General features: G+C 37.9%; 1 pseudogene; it reads left to right on the top strand.

The window, feature by feature from the left end:
• Positions 1-1475: 1475 nt before the first annotated feature.
• On the top strand, positions 1476-6100 carry LOC109384584 (sterile alpha motif domain-containing protein 9-like; annotated as a pseudogene).
• Positions 6101-7003: the final 903 nt, after the last annotated feature.

The raw sequence follows: 7003 nt of genomic DNA, 5'->3' as shown, positions 1-7003 counted from the left end.
AGTACCAGAAAATAAGGAAATGCTCAAAAAGGATAAGGCAAGTCAAAAAGACATCGGAGCCAACCTCCCCATGGCCATATCTGGACAGCCTGAACAACAAAATAATGATAGTATTGGATTATAACCCAGAAAATAAAATAAATATCCATTAGTCCACACTAATATAATAATTGAATAAATAAGTAAATGGGGGGGAAAGGGACAGCTTTTCCCTACAGAAGAATCCTAACTAATAAATTGAATGAGGGAAATACAAAATCACCATGAGGCGAACATCACAGCAATAATTGTTGCAGGCAAGATCCACTGATAGATGTTAAAATCAGTAGATAAAAGTTTGAGAAGAAACAGAACATTTGCATAGCCTCAAAGTTGCTCCATCAACTATTTATCACTTACAGAGGGGAAAATGTAACTTTATAATGGGAAAACACAGCAGGTGCCACCTTAACCAAGTGACCAAAGTTGACATCACCAGTAATAAGACATATTGACATCATGATATGATGCACTGAGAAGGGCACATCGCTTCTGTGGTATTTTGGCCAAAAAATGGCTAATCTCAACTTAACCATGAAAAAACATCAAATGCAAATTGAGAGATACTCTACAAAATAACTGACCAGTAATCATCCAAACTGTCAAGATCATGAAAGACGAGGAAAGACTGAGGAACTGTCACAGATCAGAGGAGGCCATAGCAACAATGACTAAAAGCAATGAGGGTCCTGGATGGACCCTGGAACAGAAAAGGATGTTAGGAAAAAAACTAGTGAAATTTGAACAAGCACTGTAATGTAATTCTCTTATAGAAATGTTATTTTCATAGTTTTTATCATTATACTATGGGCATGTTAAATAATGAATATTAGGAAAAGCAATCAGCTGGAAAAGCCCTTCCCCTCCACACACCTGAGTTTGGTGGGTCCTGCAGCTTGAATCTATTAGCCAGCCATTACTCCCCTCTTGCACTAATCCCCTCTACCACGGCCATTTTCCTGACTGCCTATAATTTTCTACCTCACCACACACCCTCACCACGAGTCAGAGCCTCAGAAGACCAAGAAACTTTACAACTTCATGGAGACTGGGAAACTTCACAACTCCGTGGCTTAATTTTTAAAAAAGAATTCTTATAATTATATGTCTCCTAGCCAACAGAAGAGAAAAAGACAGCAAAGGTTACAATCAACTGTTTCAAGTGTTTGATATTAAAAAAAAAAAAAACGTTTTCAGGAAAATCCTGACTCTGAACAACTACATCCTCAGGCAAAACTAGAAAAGGACCAGGTCTGTTCTGCCTACATCTCTACTTCCTCGTAGATGCTTTCCAAAAGATGACTTGCAGATTCACAAAAAGAAGAGCAACTAATCTAACAGCTCCAGATCAAAGAACCTCATGAAGACTTATTTCAAGTTGTTAATATAAAAAGTGGAAGTTTTCAGAAAAGCTCTGGAAGAAAGCTGCAGCTTTGATGAGTGAACAAGTAAATCTCCCTGAAATGACGAAAGACTGGACCAAAGAGCATGTGAAACAATGGATAACCATAGACTTTAAGACTGATATGAAATATGGGCAGACTCTGCTCAATGAAGAAGTTACAGGATTCGTCCTGTGAGCATTAACTGAGAAGGACCTTAGAGAAATGGGGCTACCATGGGGTCCAGCACTTTTGATAAAACATGCATATAACCTATTGAATAATAGTTCCTCTGAAAATAACAATCAGGATTCTGGACAATTAGATCATACAAAACCCTCCCAAAACAACATCAAAAAAAGTCACAACAGACAAAAAAAGAAGGGGAAAATTCAGTGTCATCTAATATTGATCATGATCTCAGAGAGACCAGAGATGCCAAAGAACAAGATTTGGTTTTTATAAAAGAAAGTGCATTAAATGAAGTAGCGATCACTAAAAACAAACAAACAAAAAAGCAGCGGCAGCTAACAACGGAACAGTTGACTTGTATGCCATATCCTTTTGATCAGTTCCACAAGAACAAAAGTTACATAGAACATTATCTTCTTGCACAACCTGAAACAGGGCCACTCAATCTCATAGACCCTATACATGAGTTCAAAGCCCTCACAAATACAGAAACAGCCACAGAAAAGGACATTAAGATGAAATGTAGCAATGAGGTCTTCCGATTCGCATCAGTTTATATGAACTCACGCACCAATGGCACCATCCATTTTGGAGTCAAAGACAAACCCCATGGAGAAATTGTCGGTGTGGAGGTAGCCAGTAAGGATGCCTTCATTGACCACTTCAATCAAATGATCAAACAGTATTTTGAAGAAAGTGAGGTCAATGAAGCCAAGCAGTGCACTAGGGAGCCAAGGTCTGTGGAAGTCCTACTGCAGAACAATACAGCATCTGACAGATTGGTCATTGAAGTAGATGTGATTCCAAAACATTCTATATGTAAAGAAAAGCATTTCTACATTAAGACGCAAAATTGTAAAGATGGAACATGGAAGCAAAACGAAGGTCATTCCTATTTGTGAGAGAAGGGGCTAGCTCTAAGGATATCCTGGTCAATGTCAAGCAGCAGGATGTGGATTTCAAAGTCTTTGCAAAAAAATTAAAGTCACTAGCAGCATCTAGAAAAGAGGCTGAAGAAGGATATGCGGTGAAGGCAAGCAAGAAGGAGAGTGAAGGACGAAAGCTGCTTCAACTTCTCATAGGAAACCGAGAGTCACTGGATAATTCTTACTGCAACTGGTACATTCTTGTAACAAATAAATGTCACCCATACCAAACAAAGAACTTAGATTTTCTAAAGGAAATTAAATGGTTTGCTGTGTTGGAGTTTGATCCTGAATCTGAGAACAAGTGGGTGGCCAAAGCTTACAGAGAAGGCCAAGTAGCCAACCTTCACTTTCCAAATGGGTATGAGGAAAAGATGAGTGCTGTAAGGGAGAAAATTTCTGGTCTGAATCTTTTCAATCATCCCAGCTGGATTTTCTGCAATGGCCGATCAGACTTCAATGATGAGAGGTATAAGCCTCTAGAACTGCATTTATGGCACAGAGAGAGAGTTTTTGAAGTCAAGAAACTGATTTTATTTCTCACAGATGAAAATCTAATGACAAGAGGGAAATTTTTTATAGTGTTTCTATTACTTTCTCCAGTGGAAAGCCCAGGAGTTCCACTCATTGAAACCTTCATTGCTTTCTACCAAAATCTGCATGGAATGGAAAATATATTGTGTACCTGTGTAAACTCACAGATTTCTGAACAATGGAAAGATCTACTACAAGCAACACACACAATGGCAGATCAATTAGCAAACCACAGTATTTTCACTTTAAATTTAGAATTGATAAACAGTAATATTCTTAAACTAAAATCAGTGACTCTGTCACCAAGAAGGTTTTTGCCTTCCAGGAGACCATCTTCAGTTATCCTAGAGAAAACGGAAGAGGATATCTTGACTGCACTGGAAATTCTCTGTGAAAATGTGTAGAGACACAAATATCAAGAAAAATAAATCTAAATTCAAAGAATTTAAGAAAAGAACTTTTATTGAGGTGGCAAAGTATTCTGGTGGAACTTCTATTTTTCTTCTGAAAAGCATTCTTCAGTCTTTGTCAAAAGGGACAGTTATGAAGACCTTAGAGATCTGATACAGTGTTGCACAGAGGCTCCTAAACCAATATTTGTAAAAATCATCAACCTGTATCACCATCCAGGCTGTGGGGGCACGACATTGGCTATGAATATTCTCTGGGACCTAAAGAAAAACTTCCAATTCACCGTGTTGAAAAAGTGACTTATTTTGCAGAAATTGGAGAGCAAGTAACCAGTCTGATTATGTATAAAGCAGCCAGCCACCAGGATTACTTCCCTGTGCTTTTGCTAGTGGACAATTTTGAAGAACAGGAAAATGTCTACATTCTGCAGAACACCATCCACTCCATTTTGGCAGAGAAGGGTTTGTGGTATGAAAAAACATTGTTAATTATCTTAAACTGCATGAGACCCCAGAAACCCAATGGAAATGCAAAATTAGCAGACAACATTGCACTAACATACCATCTTTCCTCCAAGGAACAAGGAGCTTTTGAGGCCAAACTGAAGGAAATTGAAAATCAGCACAAGAACTGTGAAAACTTTAATCCTTCATGATTGTGAAAGAAAATTGTAATGAAACATACAGAGAAAATGTAGTCAAGAATGTCCTGAACAGACAGAATATTGACAGTAAGGAAGCACAGCTCATTTCTTTCCTGGCTCTAATTAACTCTTATTTTACTGATTCTACAATATCTGTGTCACACTGTGAAACATTTTTGGGAATCGCAAACGCTAGTAAGCCCTGGAAACCTGAAAGCATAGAAGATGGGAACCTATTTGACACTTCTAATAAACACAGAAGTTGCAAAATATGGGAGATAACAAGCAAGCGTATCATTCACCCTCTCATTGCCATTTACCGTCTAAAGGAACTGGAAAGAAGTTATGACTTGGATAATTGTCAAATTGCATTGAAGATGTTAAAAGAGAACTTATTCTATGTTTCTGGAATAGCAAAAGACAAATGTCAACATGATGTACAAACTCTTCTGCTTACAAGACAGCGCAAAGAGTATGGAGATGAAACAGACACTTTGTTTTCCCCATTAATTGAAGCTTTAGAGAATGATGAAGTGGAAAGGGTCTGGACTGAAGGAAGTACTCGATTCCCACAAGATCCATTTATATGTCAGGCCTTAGCAAGACATTCCTACATTAAAGAGAAAAACTTTTAACACTGTTCTGGATTGGGCAAATCAGGCCCAAAGGAGAGCGCTTAAAAATGTCTATATCTCAGATACACTTGGTCAGGTCTACAAAAGTAAAATGTTGGTTGGATGAAAACAAAAACTGTTAAGGATATCACCATTAATGACCTAAAACACTTATTAGAAGCTGCTGAAAATGCCTCAAGAGCTTTCAAAAACTCCCAATAGCAAACTGACAGGACAGACTATGAAGGAGAGACCTGGTCACCACAGAAGTCTCAAAGAAAATATGGCATATATAATACAGCTGGTTCTTGGGTGAAATAGAAGTTGGTCTTTACACTGTTGAGATTCTTCAGCTCACTCCCTGTTTCCACAAAGAAAATTAATCAGCTAAAAAACCTATGGAAGCACTTTTATCAGGAAAAAGGAATATTCCTACAAATTCAGAAAATGAATATTATTTGGCTCTTAGCAAGTTCACATCCTACTTACATAATTTACAATCAGATATAAAAAAGTGCTTTGACTTTTTTGCTGATTATATGGGTCTTCTGAAAACAAGGAGTTACCCAAAATGAAACTGTGGAAATCTCATTAACCAAGAAAATCAGTCGTTGTTTCTGTAAATACAGGGAACTTTTCTTCAGTTTGGATTTGGGTCCGTGTTACATAGCAAAGAGTCTGTTACTCAAAGAGGAGGATTGCAGGAAAGGTCTAGAAGTTTTGAGAGCAGATAGGTTTTTTGGACTCTTAGAATATCTTAATCCAAATCACAAAGAGGCTGGAACTACTATGGAAAATATGGTGGACAAATACAATTTTCTCTTGCAGCAAAACCCAAACAGCTGGCAAGGGAAAAGCAAAATTTCATTTTGGCCAACATTATTCTCAATTGTCTAAAACCCAACTCCAGGTTCATTCAACCACTTAGCATCCTTAAAAAACAGCTCCGAGAAGTACTGCAATCCACAGAACTAAGTCATCAATATCCAGACCCTTATTTCTTGGCCTGCCTTCTGTTCTGGCCAGAAAATGATAAGCTAGAAGATGCCAAACTAATAGAAAAGTATGTTTCATCCTTAACTAGATCCTTGAAGAGACAGGACAGAAGCATGTGCATGTCCAACCAGGCAAGCACACTTTTCTACCTGAGGAACAGGAAGGGTCTCAAGAGCCTTGTTCACAAGGCCAGGATAGAGCAGTACTTCAGTAATGTAGAAGATATAAATTCCTTCTGGCAGAGTGGAGATGTACGGAAAAAACCCCAAGTCAAAGACCCCCTGCATTGTCTCAGTGGTCTGGCTGAAGACAAAAAAATCTGCATACAATATGGAACAGGCAAAGAAAGGAAAGTACCAGTGACATCGGTTTATTCAGGTCCACTCACAAGTGGTGGGAACATAGAAAGAGTGTCCTTCTACTTAGGGTTTTCCATTGATGGCCCTCTAGCATATAATATAGAAGTAATGAAGTAACCTAAGAAGATATATTAGCTCCAATATGTTTATTTGTATCTCTCTCTGATTTGATTTCCTTTCTATTTTCATGGCATTTTGATGATATTATTGGCTTACCTTTAATCACATGTTTTGCTTTTGTTTCCCCAAATAAATTATACACCTGTAGGGCACGAAACGGGTCTACACACAGAACCTGGCACACCCTTGAATAAGTAGAGTCAATTATTCAATGCTTTAAATATGTACTTTCAGACTAACAATTAATAAAGAAGTTTCAATTGGTATCCACTGGTCACATCATTACTGGTTATAGATAAAAAAAAATTTGTGTTAATTCTAAAAATATATATATTAGGGAAAGCTGAGTGAAGGGGATACATGAACTCTCTGTAGTATTTTTCAGATTTTTTGTTACTATTTAAAAATAAGAAGTAAAAAAAATCAAGTTATTTCACACACACACACACACATGCTGGGTTTCCATGTTACCTGAGAACATAAAAGGTCCACAAAGAACCATTTGGCATGGGGCAGCAGCTACCTCCCATTAAGTGGAGGATGTGTTTTTCAGTTTGTCAAAGTCCCTTCCTGCCCCTATTGTGCTACATGGAGCCATGTTTTATTTATTTATTGTGCTATTAACCTGGTTCCAAGAAGCGTTTGAGTTTCAGATTCATTGCTCAGTAAAAATCCTGAATTTCAGGCCAAACGGTCTACCTGCTGTTTGCTAAACAAGCTTTGTCTTACTCCTTCCCATATTCCCACTTCGCTTAAGCTGGGTCTGGGCTGATTTCTTGCCTCTTTC

The sequence above is a fragment of the Hipposideros armiger genome, unplaced genomic scaffold (genome assembly GCF_001890085.2).
Source record: "Hipposideros armiger isolate ML-2016 unplaced genomic scaffold, ASM189008v1 scaffold_5, whole genome shotgun sequence".
Taxonomy (NCBI): domain Eukaryota; kingdom Metazoa; phylum Chordata; class Mammalia; order Chiroptera; family Hipposideridae; genus Hipposideros; species Hipposideros armiger.
The sequence above is the reverse complement of the archived record's forward strand: the minus strand, read 5'-3'. Positions and strand labels throughout refer to the sequence as shown.